The 17,620-nt window shown below is 42.8% G+C and overlaps 1 protein-coding gene across 1 annotated transcript in view; it reads right to left on the bottom strand.

Annotated features, from left to right (window-relative positions):
- Nucleotides 1–16,892, bottom strand: part of LOC139113856 (prolyl 4-hydroxylase subunit alpha-2-like) — a 79,837-nt gene extending 62,945 nt beyond the window's left edge. Inside the window, exon 1 of the mRNA XM_070675299.1 lies at nt 16,278–16,892. The gene's annotated coding sequence lies outside the window, so the exon portion shown is untranslated. The remainder of the gene's footprint in view (nt 1–16,277) is intronic.
- Nucleotides 16,893–17,620: the final 728 nt, after the last annotated feature.

Below are 17,620 nucleotides of genomic sequence, written 5' to 3'. Positions count from 1 at the left end.
AAGAAAAGGGAAGGTTTCTCTTCACCGCAAACGCAAAAGCGAGCCGATGAATCTGTCGAAAAGCGCGGCAGCATTACGGTCGCTACTTTGGGGAAAGAAAGGCAAAACAAATTCACGCGCAGGCAGTAACGATAACGCGTTATAGAACATTACAGCGGTCTCCGAACCGCAGATGAAGGTACCGCAATTCCCAGAACTCGCGGCACATATTTCATTCCACGGCAAGGTCTACGTGGACACCGTTCTTATTACCGCTAGAACCGACAAAATATTGGAAAACTTCTGAAAGAAACTTATTCCGCTGTTTTCCCGGTTCTTCGCGAGAAGAACGCGGTTCATCAGCAAAGCGTCTCGCACCGCGAAATCGGCGGTATTATCCTGAAATGTTACAGCCAGGTATTCAGTCTTACGAGCTTAATGAACGTTTTGGAGAAAAAGAAAAACAAAATTGCGAGGAAAAAATCCTGTTTAAAAAAGTAGATTAGTAATAAAAAAAAAAGAACGAGAGTAAACGTTAATTATCAAGAAGGTTTTGAAATTCGGTTTCGGTTCAATTTGTAATTAATATTCAGCATATTAAATTATTTTACAACGCGTTAGATTGTGTAGAGGTAAGAGAGAGACGAACAGGTAGCTGGGGAGGAGACGGTGGAGGGTGGTAAAGGTAAGCGGCGTACGTGCCGCGCGCGAGCTTCCCCCTCTCTCTGTCCTTCACTAGCGGTCGAGCGAGACGTACGTACGCAGCACGCGGCACGTGCTCCGTACGTATTAAAGATCTACGCACATTCGACGGGCCAGAGATACATAATCAGGCGTGAATTACATTCCCAGATTACTTGTGCGTACCAGCGACTTCGTCTTTCTGATATAAAGTGAGTAAAAACCTCGTGTACGTGTACATGAAAATCGCGTCGTCTTTGTCGTAACTTAAGTGTCGACGAGTACAGTCGGGCTCGAGGGAAGAGGGTTTCGATCGACGAGTCCGCGATAGATTCGGGAGATATTAATTCGCAATGTAGGAATGCGTGGTCGGAAAAATCTTATCGGTAGCGTATTTTTATGCCTGCGCAGTGATCTAGAGTAGAGGTCAGTCGCGCGCGTGGCGTACACATCTCGCGCGATGAAACGTAGGTATGTGCCGACCGGTCAGCTGCCGTGCGTAGTTAACTATATATTATTATACAATATTAGCCGATGCGAACAGACCTTCGTGATTGATAACGGGTACGTGTCGGGAATCTGTAAAGTTAATACTTCACATAAAATATTAATTTTAATTACTTGTAATGCAGCACATTTAATTTTCGTCATTTTTGCTAATCGAATATAACTTTTTTTGTTTCAGATAAAAATCCAGAGGAAGATCTTCATCGACGAAGCACCAGCCTGATATCTTTGATGGACTGACCAGTGAGAAAAGTGTCGTACGCCGAAACTATACGAATACGAACCGCAGCCGGTTCGTCGGTCGACTCGCAGAGTAATCGGACGGTTCTTTAATATTAAAATTTTTTAACGGGAGTGTCGTGGACTATCGCGCGAAAGTGTTAAGTAAAAAAATTAATTCTTGCAACAAATATTTAATCGGGCGCGTTCGCGAGTGACTAGTGCGCGGAAGGATGACTCGACACGTCCCATCTGAGAGGAGGAGCAGGCCCGGGGGGCATCCTGCATCGGCGGAGCAACTTATAGGTAGATATCAATTCTTTAAATTAAATTTTAAAAAAACTTTTCCTTTTTTTTTGTTAAATTTAATTCTTAACTAGCATGTCTACATTAATTTTTTCCTCTTTATGTTACAGTCACCGGCAGAATTCTTCAACTCCGCTGAAGCTCATGCAGATCGGTGAGTCGTATGGTTTTTTTTATTTCGTAGTTTGTAATTGGAGTTTGTTAAAAAACAGCGCGTGTATATAGCGCGAATTATTTCTTCTAGTTGTTTAAAAAAAAAAAAAACTTTTTCTTTCATTATTAAGATATTTTTAAACGCTTTATCTTATAAATTAAACGATAACGCTGCGGACGCTCGCAATAAACATACTTTGCCATAAAATATCTGCATACGTTTTTAACAATGTAAGCGTTAATTTGACGCAACTGGAAAACTAATTCTTTTTTAAGTAAAGACTTGTCGCTTCAAAATCGTTTATTTAAACCGCGTAAAGAAGTTGACTAACTATTTATTCTTTTCGTCCGCAAAAATACCGATGGGAGAGCTGGTGGAATTCGGGTGGGAAAAAAAAAAATAGAGACGCGTTATTGCAGGCGAGCACAAAGCCCTCGGAGCTTTGACTAAAGGTAACTCCAGTCGTAAAACAAAAGATGAATAGAGATTGGTGGTGAACAGAAAAGAGAACAGTATTTGATCAATGATAACCGAGTTAGAATCGTGAACTTTTCTGCATCCTTTTTATACTACGCATATATGAAAGAGAAACGAAATTGTCAAGTCAGTGTACAACAAATCTACTTTTCTGTATTATTTAATTTTTTTTAAATTTAATATTCCATCATTTTCAAACGTAAAGTAAAATAATTAATTAACATAAATTTTTCTTCTGCTTTTTTTTACAAAAAATGCAACAGTACGAATTAAAATTTTAACGAGATAAATGAATGGTACCTTCTAAATAATATAATCTCGTTTGGTTCCCATTCTGAAATCCCGTTCACCAGAGATCTTTACTTTTAATCATTTGTTTGCACGAAAAATGTAGACATTTCGACGTTATCGCCGGGGAAAAATTAAATGGAAGCCGGGGAAAAAGGTTGTAGCGAAAAGAATATACGGTGGTATTTTTTTTTCTTTTTTTTTTTTTATTTTACACGGCCACCGGCGAGATCATATAAGGGTTCTACGCCGCGAACCAAATGATAAATATCGTTTTGCCCACGGGGACACTGAACTTCTGTCGCGCGGACACGCGTAAAAACCGCTCGCAGCGTCAAATCGCGGTCCCACCCCTTCTCGCGTTATCGCGAGACAAAACCCGAAACTATCGCTGGCCTAGATAAGCGGTCGAAAGAACCGACGGCATTTCGATATTTCAACCTCGCGCCGCACCCTTTTCCTCCCCGCGACGGAACACCGCTCCGCTGCACAGAACAATGCGACCATTTGCATTTTGCTGCGGAACTGGAGATGAAAGAGAGCCACGAGCGAATATTTTGCGTCACCCTTAGCCCACCCTTGTGCGCGCGGCCATCTCTCGTTCTCTCTTTCTTCCTCATCCCTTCCGCGAGGGTTCTAGGCCAAAAACGAATTGCGAGAATTATGGAAATTGCAATGCCTCCAATTATCTCTCTCTCTCTCTCTTTCTCTTTCTCTATTTCTCGTGTATGATCGTACTCGAATCCTATACGATCGATGTCAAAATATGTCGTTCGAGCTAGTATCTTAATTATGAACAAAAAATTTTAATATCCCGTCTATTCCAACTGAGATATACTGACATTTCGGTAATCAGTATTTTATTACGCTTTTGAATTACATCCGAAGTGATCCGTGAGAAAATTTTTAATACGCACAGACGATATACAGACGGAAAATCCTAGTCTACTATCTCGTAATTTCGCTCGCACGTTATTCCGCGTGCGTTTACCTTCCTACTCTCTTTTTGCTTCCTTCTTAACTGCCCGCGCTCTTCTTATACGCCACCATACTCTACCATTTCCTTATCCTATTACTTAATCCCGATTTTCTCTACGTCCTTAATCTGCGTATGCACTCGCCGCTCTTCTTTCCTTTTAACTCTTTCTCGTCATTACTTTTCATTTTATTTTCGCCTTTCTTTTTCTCTCTCTCTTTCTTTTTTTCTCTATCCCCTTCTTATCCTCAGCTTTCATATCTTTATTACAACTTTCTTCCCTAATTCTCTCATTTTTCCATAACTTTCCTACCCATTTCTTTTTCGGTTTTTCCTTTTATACGAAGCATAAATGTATATCAGATGGATACCGCGCGAAAATTTACTTTTCCACGGGAGTTTGAAAACGCGAGCGAATATATGTATGTATTACACAAATCTTATAAATAGCGAGCCATAAAAATTTTTTACGAGAAATAAAAATATATATATATATATATGTGTATCGGTGATAATTTAGTTGCAATAATTTTGAGCTTTAGATATTTATATAAAAATAAAATAATATGTATATCAATATATTGCGTTGGCGTGACCACTGTAATTGTATTCATATTTTATTTACAATGAAAACGCGCACGTTACTCGCATCGACACATTCACTTTGCGTTGCGATTTTTTGTTTTGTATTAAATTCACGAAACTAGGAATGGGAGACAAAACCACGACAGAACCGTCAATCGCTGAAAGAATTTTCGTCAAAAAAAAATCCGCGTGAATCCATAGCTGGAATAGCATCAAGCGTCGCGTAGGTCTGTCAAAATTAACCGAATCGTTTTTGCTAGATCAATTCCGCCGAAATACAACGCGAATAAAATTCAATTAAATAAAATTTTATTAAATCAACCGTTTTATTGTTTCCAACTATTTTGCCAAAATGGGATACGAAGCAGTATCGAGCTCTAAAAAAAAAAAAAAAAAAAAAAAAAAAAAAAAAAATTTGAAAAAAAAACGTGATAACAGATTGTTTCATTGAGCATCGCGAATTATTTTAACGATAGATCTTGAAATCTCGTTTTCCTTCGTCAATGTAAAGAAAATATTCCGTCAAAAACGGATGGGCTCTCGACGTCGTTCGCTCTTGTGAAGTCTCTTCATTTCTTTCGCGGAAGCAAATGCCTGCGACACGGATTGAAATTTCAATTCTTCTTACACGCCACTGAGCACATAAACGATATCGCGATTACGCGCAACAGGAAACTGCCGGAGTTTCGCTGGCCACTCGTTGCGGATTACCGCTATCGCCGCGATCTTAATATAATATCGAGCTCCCGAATCACGCGAGAACGCGCCCGGTGTATATTCGCGAGCGTATCGTATCCGCCGGCATAGTTCTCTGACGGCATTCTATCGCCGGAGCGAGCGCGAAATCAATCGCGGTCGAACACACAAGTATCGGAGGGGAATGTTCGGAAACGATCGCTGGGATACGGATCTGTTGAATGCGCCCAACGGTCGGCGGAGGAGCAATAGGGATTCGACCGGCTATCAGCTGCCAAACGTACTCGGCGGGATTCACGAAGCATAGCGTCGCGAGAATCGCCGCGGGTTTCACCATCGCGCATCACCGGCCACGAAACGGCGAGTCTATTCGAGATAACCGAGGAGGATTACCCGAGTGGCGAAGCCGCAGCTTACACACCCCCGGTTGACTGTAAGTCGACTGACAAATTGTCGATCGCAATTTACGCGCTGATCGCGTGGTATCTCGGTATGAATAATCTTAAGACCCGACAACGGGCACGGTGGTTTAAAAGGATCGACGATAAACATTTATCTGAGATTTATTACGTTAATCCGTCAAAGATTTTTTCCCCTCGTTACGTCGTGTAAAAAAATAATCGGCACTGATAACAATTTCGATAATTTAAAGAACGATTATATTCCTACGGTAATAAATAATTTGAGGAAAGTACTTTTTTCTTCCGGTTTTTTTTTTTCTCTTTTTTATTTTTTCTTCTTTTTATGTTCGTGAAAATTAAATGAGTTAAATCAGAGAATATTACATAAGCTGAGGTATTAGTACAACGTTAATTAAGTAACGCCCCATTCAAGTAATACCAGCTAATACCTCTTAATGCCTAGATCTTGCCCGCGAAAATTCTCCCCCGATTTATCGAAAAGGTGCGAAGGGTGCGAAGGTGAATAAGGTAAAAGTTGCGAAAGTGATGACTCAGCGGCTGAGCTCGTTCAGTGTCGATGAATTATGTTCTTTATGGTAATCCAGGCGCGCTTTGCATACGATCGCGAAATCACCGCGGCATTTACTTTGGCCGTCGGCCTTTAAAAACTCCACCTCGAACGAGGGGAGAAGGGGAGAGATTTCATGAAATTTTATTTCCTTGCGATCAATGTAAAAAATTTCGAAATGGCCCCGGGGCGGCCGGAGGTTAAATTCTATTGAAATAAAACCTGGATTATTTTCCGGTGAATCTCGCGATTCGCTGTAAATGAGAATTGCATGTTTGCCGACTACTCCGTACCTATATGCATGCGATACTCACACTTGCGGGTGAGCACGCGCATGCGACCGCTGCGTGTAATAACGCTGTTGCGCGGTTGAAATTATTCTAAATCCGCGCCCGTCCCGTGCCCCTTCCCACCCTCTCTGCGCCCCAGAGGTATTCGTGCCCGCGTGTAGCAGACACGAAGCCCTATTGTTAATTAACTCGAGATTTGTTGACCGAGCGAAGCCGGATGACAGTCTTGAATTTACCGGACGTAGCGACATCCGTTGAGCGCGAACAATTTACAGAAGGCGAAGAGTAAAGTAAACCGCAAGCCAGACCGCTGGCGACGGTTTTCTAAAAAGTATCGGGGGATAGCACCCGCGGCGGGAAAGAGAGAGAGGACTTTTCTCTCTGAAAAGTTTCGCCCTGACTACCTCGCGAGAAAGAAAGCGGTTAGGATCGGCGAATAAAGGTTAGGGAAGTAAGAGACGGGGAGCTGACCATCGAAGCTAGCTGCGGATGTTTTAATTCGAAAGTGAGACACGGCGAAAACAAAGGTGAGGTGGTAACGAGTCACAATTAGTGAAATAACGAGAGAGGAAGAAAAAGGAAAAGAGAGAGAGAGAAAGAGTTGCTACTTGTTTCAGAGTTCGTATTTTACTCGTCTCCTGCGCGATAATTCGAATCGGAAAAAGAGCTGTTTTTACTTCTTTTATTACTATCGCCCTTTAACTCGAGATACAGATGCTATTGCATCTTTCGGAAAGTCCGCCGGTTTAAACCCTTCCCAAGGAAGAAAGTAGACGGGGATGGAAACGCGCGTGAAAAGAGACGAAAGCTGTGGGGGAGAAAAAAAGCTCGCAATTTCCGAGCACATTCTCATTGCATATTCAATGGGATAGCGCACGTACACGTGTGTATCTGACGCTGGCAAATGCAGAAAAAAAAAAAAAAAATACGCAAACTGTGATGTACGATCTGAAAAAAAAAAAAAAGCGAGGCGAGCTGGTCCCGCGCGCGACACTGCGAATGCAAAAGCGAGATTAAACGAGGATACATGCGACCCGATAATTTGTTCGAGAAAAAGCAGGCAGTATCGCACGCACTTTCAGTGACTTTATGCGTGCACCGAGTGAACTTTATATCCGGCCGGTCATTCGCTGCGAGACCTTCCGGCGAGTAACATAAATAAACTGCATTCCGTCGTGTACGGTGTCATTGGAAAAACTCGTATCTTTATAGACATCCATTAAGAATTTTTAACGCAAATTTAATTAATTAATAAAAAAATTTTAAAAACAGGAAAGAATTTAACTACTTTTTAAAACTACGTATTTAAATGCTTACTAAAATGATTTCTCGCTCACCATCTCGATTTAACGTATTTAAGCAATTTTTTCTTTCTTTTAATTTTTTAATACATCGCAGACATGAAAAATTTACAGAGAAGAATCAAACAACGAGGTAAAATAAAACAACGAGGTAAAAGCTTACGAAATAAATTTTATTAAAAACTAGTTCAGATCCATTTATCGAAATGTCAGGCTATTTGCAGAAATTAAATAATCGCCCCGGTCGTAGAACAAGTCACGTCGCTAATTCCGCCACGATTCAAAGATAAGAAGAACGAATGTCTTCTATCTGTTCCGTAAAACACAACTTCCTTCCGCTTTTCGTAGTCGCGCAATGACATCGGCGGGTCTCCTACGCTCGCGCGTAAATTTATTCTCCCGCATTGCGCTCTCGTACATTCGCCATGCAGATTTTACGTCGCACACTCGAAGCCCCCGGTTGGTGTACAATTTCGCAGTGGCTTAGTAATTTCGATTTAGGGCCGATAAAGGATAGAGGTACCGAGGCTGGGGCGAAACTCCAATGCGCGGCTTTCGATTCAAACCGTTCCAAAGCGGGTTCCGCCACGTCAGTTCCGAACTCTGATCGCTGTTACCGTTCGTTAACCTTTAAGCGACGGAGAATTCGGGGGAACTTGAAACACCATTACCGCGCGCATTCATTTTACACCTAAAAATCTGTTAAGCATTTTTTAAGATTTATCCACCGTCCCGCTTTCACACGCGCCGCTTTAAATTTCACGAAATATCCTTTGTTACGAAACTCGCTTTAATTAAGCTGGCTTCTCTCATAATTATTAAAATAAGACCTCAAATATATTATCGCGAAACGATATTCCGGAATGAGCTAGTGGGCGTTTTCGATATTCTCTACCGCAAAATTTCGTGTATCATCGTTGATGAAGCGCGGATGCGTACTCGCGCGGTATGATGAATTACCTGTCGGGCTCGCAACCGCAACAGCGGCGGGACGGCAATAACAAGACGAAGCGGCGCCCGAAAGCGCGGTAAATCGGCGAACGAAAGCGTTGCGCGAGGCGCAACCGGCGATAAATATCCAGTCGATATCGACGCCTCTCGATCCGCTCGTAACCGGGCTTCCGTTTAATGCCGCTCGTATGATTCTAGCGCGTGATAGCGCAGGGGGGTTTCGGCGCCGCGGGTCGAAAGGGCGGCCGGCCGAGGCCAAATCGCGAGATAAGCGTGCAACGCGCGCGCGCCCCCGCTTTCTGCCCTTGGAACGGCGTAATTTCGAGCGAAACTGCAGATGTGCGCGTTCACACGTCAGAAATCGCCGTGCTAAACGACCCTAATTTTCGCCGGAGTGCGGGGCCGTAATAGCCGGCGCGCCGCGGCGCGATCGGAAAGGTGGGATGAATAGTCGATTGCTGGATAGAGCACTTAAGAGCCGCGTACCGTGATGGTGCCGAAATTTACGAAAGATCTCGCTTTTGCGCGTGATATTAATGCCCTATATACATCACATACATATATATCTTTTTACGCGTATATATATTCAAATATAACGCAAGAGTGACGAAGCTTTTTTCGGAGCAATGTTTTCGCGATTGTAAATTTTTTTTGCATGGGGAAAAAAATAATCGACCGCTCGAGCGTCTCTGCCGGTCTTCGGTGCTATCGCGCGATTAAAATTAACGTCCGTCGTTGCGTCGGACTAACGTACGTACGACGCGGCCATCTAAAACTTCCGCCAAAACTTCCTCTCGCGCTCAATGTGCATCCTGTAAATCGCGTGATAGTGTCCCCTCCGGTATACCGTGGCGGTTTAAATATTTAAAAGCAGAAGGATGCGCGCGGGCCTTCCTGGGAGAGGAAGGAACCAGCGGGGCTCGCGCGCCGGAAAGATTAAAGTTCGAGAGAGCTAAGAGCTGACGCACTCTCGATGCATGCATGCGCCGCGATTTCAAACGCTTCGCCGGGATCAAATTCCACGTCGAGTGCCTAGTAGCTTGGCTGGAAACATTCTGCTTTAGTCCGCCCCCGACACGGGGTGCCGTGCGTGGTGGGGTCCCTCTTTCGAGGGCTCTTCGAAACGAGTCGTGCAACATCGAGGATGCTGGGAATTCCATTGGAAGACGCAGAAGGCGAGTGCCACGTTTCAAACCACGTTCGACGAGAGTTTCGCCGCACGTCTGCGTCTCGTTTCGTCTCATCTCGTCTCTCTGCCTCTGTTGTATATACGTACACGCGCGTGCCGGCGTTAAACACGGACCTGCGAGAGAGCCCCGCTCGGATTGTTATCGAAATTGATTAATCAACTCGAATAAATAAATATTACCAGAGCATCGCGCGATTTTATCTCGAAATTATTCGAGCACGAGCCTGTATCCGCGAAATCTTTGCTTTCTTTTCGCCGCGAGATAGATTTGCATTTTTGCAGTTTTAAAAATACAAATAAAAATAAAAGATATATAATTAAGAAAAAAAATAGTTCTAATAATCTTTTTGTAAATTAAAAAAAAAATAGCGTTAACTGTAACTCGATCCATTATATTCTCGACAAATATTTCCAAAAGCAAAAATGTTTACACAATGGAAGTCACAACAAAACGCGGCGCTCGCTGTTTCATCCGATTGAAGGTGCACAGCTTGTTGCAAACGCCATTAACAGAGTTCTCAGTTTTTTTATTGCACTATATACCGAATAAACGCATTACATTTATTTACGTATAAATGTTGCAAATCGCGAGATGACGGGCGCATCGATTTTTTCCCCTCCCCCAGACGTGTCGAAAACTACATCGCGCGCTTTACACGTCGATACGTGAAATTTGCAGCTGCATCTCTCCAGGTATTGGGGTCTGCCGAGTGCATACGCGACGGTCGCATATGCGGCTGACAGTAGCGAACCATTTCGGTTCGGTTGACGGTGCGTTATTGCTTTCGCGGTCCGAATTCCCAAAGTCTCAAGTCACGCTACACGATCTCTCTTCCCTATGAACGTAATGTGTATCGCGTACATCGAGCTTTGGCCCCAAGCGCAACGTGATGCACCTCGTTGCATACGACCGCCGACGGTCTGTCGGAAGCCTTTATCATCACGACCCGCATATTCCTTGCAAAATTCACCGCAAATACACAGGACGGCGATACGAACTAGGCGAGCGTAGGGAAAATAGGTAAAGCCATTTTCGAACAATTTTAGAATTAATTCCCCCCGCGAAGAATGTCGTGGATTTTAATTAAATTCCTACCAAACATCGGCTAATATCGCGAGTTCGCCCGTTTCTCGCGGAGCTTATTTTAGGACAGGACACGCGACACCCTCGCCGTCTCCTCGACCGCTTTCTTACATTATTCATTCGAGCTCTCCCGCATATGTTACTCCTCTCGCTCCGCCGAGCTGCAAGTTCGATTTTCGCAAATCGATTAATATTCCGCGACGCGCTTCTCCGCATTTCACGTGGATTTTCGTATTTTCCCTGGACGGAGTTAAATTGTGTTTCATGTAATCGGGAGAGGTGAGAGAGGTAAGGGAATACGCGATGTAAAGTAAGGAGAAAAGACAAGAATGGCGAGAGACGAGAGGCACTCGTTCATCGGTGGGCACCGCTTAATTTCCGTTTTAAATGCGGGGTAGAAGTTGCAAGTCAAACAACTTGAGAGGGGAGGAGTGGAGATGAAAAACTGAAATCGAAGCAAGAGTACGTCGAATGAGGCGAAATTTTACTCAACGTTTCGTTTAGGTACAACGTACAAAACATAGACGTGGCGTACGTTTCAAATGCAATATTTAAAAAAAAAAAAAAAAAAAAAAAAGACAAGAAAAAAAAAATCCCGTTTATCAAACTATAAACGTTCTAAAAGAAACAGCTGCGCTCTGGGAAAGAATAATTGGTTGAATAGCCGAAAAGTTTGTTCGCGTCAAATAACATTTTACTCTGACACAGCAGGAAAGCGAAATTGTACAAAATTAACACATATTGCCAGTCGGTGGGCGAGTGCAACGAAACCGCATAAAAAAAAAGAGTATAGCGTTTTTTCAACTAATTTCGCGCCCCGACTGCGATTTGTTCCCCGATTGCGTCGGCTCAATCTCGCGGGCGGTCGGTCGTACTCTCTCTCTGTCTTTCTCTCTTTTTTCTTTTTTTTTTTTCTACCATTCCATGATCGGAGCACGACGAATAAAACAGAAGTTTTTTTTTTTTTTTATTTACTCGGTTTGGACAAATCCGACCAGCCTAGATCGAGTCTCGGGATGCAATGGGAGGCCGTTATTTACGAGCGAGCGGCAACACGATGATGGCATGCTTAAAATTTCTCGTCGTAAAAGCGGAAATAGCGCTTTAAAACGGAAAGAGTACGAATACGGGAGAATGTTTACGAGAGCGGGACACTACGCGCCCTTAAAGAAACAGATTTTGACGCTGGATATCCGCACGTTACAATCTTAATTTTTTTTTTATTTGTATGATTGCGTGTTTAATTAACTTGACGGTAAATCGTTGAAAAGCAGCACGCACTAAGAGAAAAATATATAATTAGAATTATACCAAACTATAATTTTATGATATTTCTAATCATAATTATGACTGCGTCAATTATTTATATCATCGAGTTAATCATAATTATTATAAGAAGTATCATAAAATTATGATTAGGTCCAAAATTAAATATTAATTTTTCTATATTTTACTCTCAATGCAGTATTAATGTTAGTAATAATAAAAGAAAGAAAATAGTAATGTTATAATAATTAACGAGGACCAGTACGTTAAATATGAAATTAAAATAATAGCGCAAAGACAGACAGCAGATTTTGCGAATTAAAAATAATAACCCAAATATAAAATTATTTCGAGCAAAAGATTTTCGCGGAATACGAGTAGATATGCTTCCGAGTGCTAAGAAGTTAATATTCAAATGAAAAAGAGAGGGAGTATTTAGATCGGAGGTATATTACAAAGTTTCGTTACAGTAATTACGAAGGGTGGCGCACGTGTCACGCATGTAGTTCTGCTTTCGCAGGAAGTGCGTGCAAGTTGTTCGTCGCAAAGAAACCATTTAATGGAGTTAAATTGGCTCGTAACAGGAAATTTTATCGTTTTGTTTCTGATCGATATTCAAGTGAATCACGTTGACGTGACAAAAAAAGAAAAAAAAGAACAGGATTTCTAACAAAATTATTTCGCCGCCGGGTACTATTAAAAAGTACGTTGTTATTTGCGAGTAGACTATTAATCGTGAAACCAACGAGTAAGCAATTAATTTTATTTTCTTTAATTATTGAAATATTTTTACTCGTACTATAATTTACGTGGTATATTGATTTTCGTGTATTTAATTCAGCGATACCGGGGCGTTATCGCGACAGGCAGAAAGCTTGTAAATTTCACGTAGTACAAGATGTAAAAAGGGAAATTTGTCACTTGCGAAAATCATACGACCGTTCGTAGAAAAAGCGACGCGGTAAAACTGCAACGAGGCAAGATGCAAACTGAACGCGCCAGTTATCCGTGTCGCTCAGCTCCCGGTTCCTTCTTTCCGGCTTTAACATTTCGCGAAACTCACGAGCGCGTACTCGACGACATGTAACGAACGCGAGAGAATGGAAACAACGAGAAGCGACACGTGCTGGAAAACGTAGGTTTCTCGATTCCAGAGCGGAAGAAAGGCGACGAAGAAACGCGAGGGACGGGAGGGCGGGCGGGCGAGCGGGCTAAAGAAAAGAAAAGAAAGAAATAAAATGGCAAACGGTAAGCAAGGTCCCAACGAGGAATACGAGGAAGAATGCAGTAGCTCGTATCGTCAAGTTAAGCATAAAAGAGAATGGCCCTAACTGCATCGAACGACTTTCCGCGCATTACGAAATTTTAAAAGCAATTTCCGCCGAATTACCCGCACCGTCGAAATAACTTATGGCCCGTGCCGCCGCGAGCGCAAAAACGATCTTCTCCCTTTTTTTTTTTTTTTTTTTTTCCCCTTTTTTCCCCTTTTCTTTCACGAGTCTGTGAGTTTCAAGTTTATGAACATATTAGCCATACATCTCGCACACGTAAAGACACTAAAAAACAAACAAAGAAACAACTGTAGAATATATATAATAAACGGAGCGAAAACCATGATGGAATACGCTCCGTTTTGCAGAATGTGAACGGCATAGTGCGGCGTTATTTCTCGCAAAGTTTACATTTGATATCATTCGCAATATAGCTCTTGCGTTACGTCGAGTCTTCAGTAACTTGAAAATGCAAATTGCATCTAGCATGACATATCTCGTGGCTGTTGTTATTCGCAATTGCCCCAAGAATTCGTGAATGAAACGGAGATTTGAGATTTCGGGGTACGAACGGACACCGCCGGTTTACCGTTTCATATATATGCATTTTTTTTGATGGAGGAGAGTTCGCGCGCGGTGAACCAGAGTTCTTTATTCTCGCACATCCATCTCGAAACGATACAACGATCGATGACAGGGTAGTCTACACTACACGTCAAAACTTGCTTTCTACAAATTGATTGTTTCAGTTATTTTTACAACTGGGACGTTTTACGAGACGTGTGGCATTTTCGTTGCGTCAAAAAAATGACAGTTATAAACGCCGAAAGTTCTGACACATTTTTTACATTGTTTTAACGTGTTGCAAACGGTTGTATTCCCTTTTTTCTTTTTTTTTTTTTTTTTTTATGGTCACGCAGGGTGAAAAAAAAATTGTTACGGAGTGTTAGGCGAGGGGAAAAAGCGGAAGTTGATCTGCGGATAACAAATTCAAAAAGTTGCGCCAACTTAAGGCACCGCTTTTCATTAAATATATATTGCAGAACTTCGCGTCGGCTAGCGCCAATTTGACGGTGCCCTAAGTAATTTAGACGCAAATGTGAACTAATTTTGAAAAAAAAAAAAAAAAATAATAAAAAATAAAAAAGAAGTAAGCGGTGACTTTCAAACTTCTAAATAAGATGAAAAACGAGAATCGGTGTCGTTTCGCGAAATAAGTTCAAGCATATTAAATACTGTATGTTCGCAATGTGCGCTGATGACGTAGAAAAAGATTTTGACTTTTGTCCTCGAGTGCCTTAATTAATGCAGACACTTTCGGAGGATTTGCATCCACAGGTGAAACTCAGAAAACTATATTTCCCTTCGCGAAATAATTTTTTTCTTTTCATCCATCAACGTAAGACGGTACAAAAATAGATTTGCACTTCGTTCAAAATATTCCCAGCATTCCTACTTTACTTATAACGATGTTAAAGTATCGCGTTAAAATTTGATCCAGCGTAACGGCGAGAAATATTTTTAGATACTTGGATATAATCCACTTTACGATTCGGTGTAAAAAGCAAAATCTAATAGCGAATAATTGTTTTTCTCGTTTCGGTGAAACATCCTCTCTTTCGTACCGCGATCGGCGCGTACATAATTACATTTTATCGAGTTCAACGGCCGACGTGAAAGCGGAGTTTAATTTGTGGAAATGCAACGCGTGACATAATCGCACAAGCGCGGAATGATTTTCATTCAAGGTTGATTATCTCGAGACAACTGCCAGAGCGACTCCCACGTCTCGCATCGCGCCCGGCGTAGCATCGCGACGCAATAAACGATGAGAAGGGGCTGTCAATTATTACCTTGCATTAACCTCGGCCGTCATAATCGCGAGGCAATAAACGTAAAGTTTGCGGAAACGGCGCGGAGACCGTGCCACGTTAAAACGAGCGGATCGTAAAGCGTTTACGCGCGACAGCTTTTCTCGGGACAGAGGCGCTTCTCGATCGGGATAAGAAAAAACTCGGCGACGATTGCATAAAGCGAGCGAAGACGCGGTTCCGCAAAACCGGGTAATGCGAGCATCGAGAGAGAGAGAGAGAGAGAGAAAAAAAAAATGTAGTTACTTTTGGACCAGTCGGGCGTGTGCGTAAAGGCGTCGAGAGATAAACGATACCGCACGCGCGGAGAAGGGAGGGAAAGGGCAAAGGGGAGAAGACCCCCGCTATTGCTCTCCAGGAAAAAGAGACGTTGGTTTTGAGGTCATCGCCATGTCGGCTCGCGATGCAGCGCGTTGATACGGCATTACGTCACTTCGGCGCGAGCGCGGCTGGACGATTCGTCATTTCGACCCGTTAATCGGGCTCGCATTCTAGATCTCGTTTCACCGATCGATCTTTCCCCTTTTAGTAATCACGCGGGAACGCGTCAATTCTTCTTCGAGAAAAAGGCATGGCGAGAAAAAGAGAAAGAGGGAGAAAAATAGAGAGAGAAAGAGAGGCGAAGAAGAACCGTCATAAACGCGAGTTTTTATAATACTCGAGTTTCCATACGATCCACTTCATCATTCTTAACGTTCTCTGATTACCAATGAGATAACGATCGAAATAAAAATCTAAACGCCGATGAGTATGCACGCCGGTCGTGCCGCTGGACTGTCTAGGCGACATATTGCTCGAGGTAACGGCTAATTTGCATGTTTACATCACTCCGGGGTCGTACGTGATTACATTGTTGGCGAAATAGCCGCGTTTAATAACGGAATTTGCAATATTAATTGCGACACCGGCGGTATCTGCCTACACGACTGTTTTATGTTACTCGTAATCGACATCGCGCACGAACGGCATCGGGGCAAACGCGGATATTACTAATTAACGTTGGCACTGTTAACGACATCAAATGCTCTAATGGCAATTCATCTCCTGAGAATAGCACGCCGTTCAAAATTCAGTACACCCGTCCGGGGTAAAGTCGTGGACCAGTTTAAAAACGCGGGGCGAACGGTTTCGCATCAGCTGACGCGTTATCACTCATTCGGAGTTCACGAAAAAATAAAAAAATAAAAAACTATTAACAAAAAAAAAAGGTTACATACCTACGGGGATCACGCCGCGCGAAAGAGTTGTCGACGATCGAGACGGAATCTCCGAGAGGTAATTTTTCTCGCGCACAAATATTCACTTTAGACCGAAGCGGCACATCAAGCGATCGGCCATGTGACGCCTGGGTCCAGCTGTAGTAGCTCGACGGTCCCCGGCGACCTCGAAAGGGACGGTCCGAGCGAGAGCGCGCAAAGTCTGCGAGCGTTGATCCGGGGATATATCGCTCGCTCGTTCGTTCGTTCAACCAGCGGGTGGTCCGGCAATCTCGGTCTCACGCACGCACAACCGAACGCTTCGGAACGCGGCAGCCGACTGACGTAACTGCGGAGCGCGTCGCGAGACGGATGCACCGGCCGGTATGCGTAACCTTGCCGCGCGTGATACCCGGTACCCGAAGCACTCCAACTCGCGAGTCGCGCGCATCTTCAGTCCTCCACCTCGCTCCGCATTTCCCCGTTCGCGCCCACGGCGCAATCGCCGGCTCTCCCGCGCTCTCATCCTCGCATTCGCGCGACTCACGTTGCAGCGTGTACTTCTGTTTCCGTCTCCATTAAACATATTACACCGCAGGATCAACTCTCCTCTTCTCGTCCTTTCCTCCACCTCCTTCTCTCGCTCCCGATCGTTTACGCCGATCGCGCCAGCTCCGTCGCACCCCCGCGATATTATACTCGAACGCGAACCGGAGACTCGTTCGCTTTCATTAACTACATTTCGACACCGACAGAATGGATTCCCTCGATAACCGAGAGGGACGAAAACCATGGAGAGTATATTAATTAATACTATTTTTTTTCCCGCCCTCCCCCCTGTCTCTTGTTTTTCGCCTCTCGCCCTGCCTCTCGTTCGCTTTTGTGCGACAAATTTTTCTTTTTTCTTTCTACTTTTTTTTTCACGGGGAATTATGCCTGCGTGTATTGCGCGTTATGACGTAACCATTTTTCGACATGCACGATTAAAAATATTTAAATGAAGTAATTATTAAAAAAAAAAAATTAATCTTATTTTTCTTAATTTTATCTCTAAATATGAAGAGAACTAATCTGATTATTTAATATATGAATTTTTAGATAAATTAATTTTATTTTGGCAGCGTGTAATCTAGAAATTATATAATCGTAAAATATCGATAATCATAAAAAAATAATAATAATAAATAATTAAACGTTTTTATCTTTTATTCAAAATGCTGACATTTTTCATAACGCGATATTATTTATTTTTTACTCCGCGTTTTCTTTTTATCTCTGCCGTTTCTTGCTTCGTAATCTGTCTACTTCATTTCAAACGAGAAAAGTGGAACCCAATGCAGCGAAAATAAACGAATGGCTCCCCA

The sequence above is a fragment of the Cardiocondyla obscurior genome, linkage group LG03 (genome assembly GCF_019399895.1).
Source record: "Cardiocondyla obscurior isolate alpha-2009 linkage group LG03, Cobs3.1, whole genome shotgun sequence".
Lineage (NCBI taxonomy): Eukaryota > Metazoa > Arthropoda > Insecta > Hymenoptera > Formicidae > Cardiocondyla > Cardiocondyla obscurior.
Note: the sequence above shows the minus strand (reverse complement) of the source record. Positions and strands in the feature narration are given on the sequence as shown.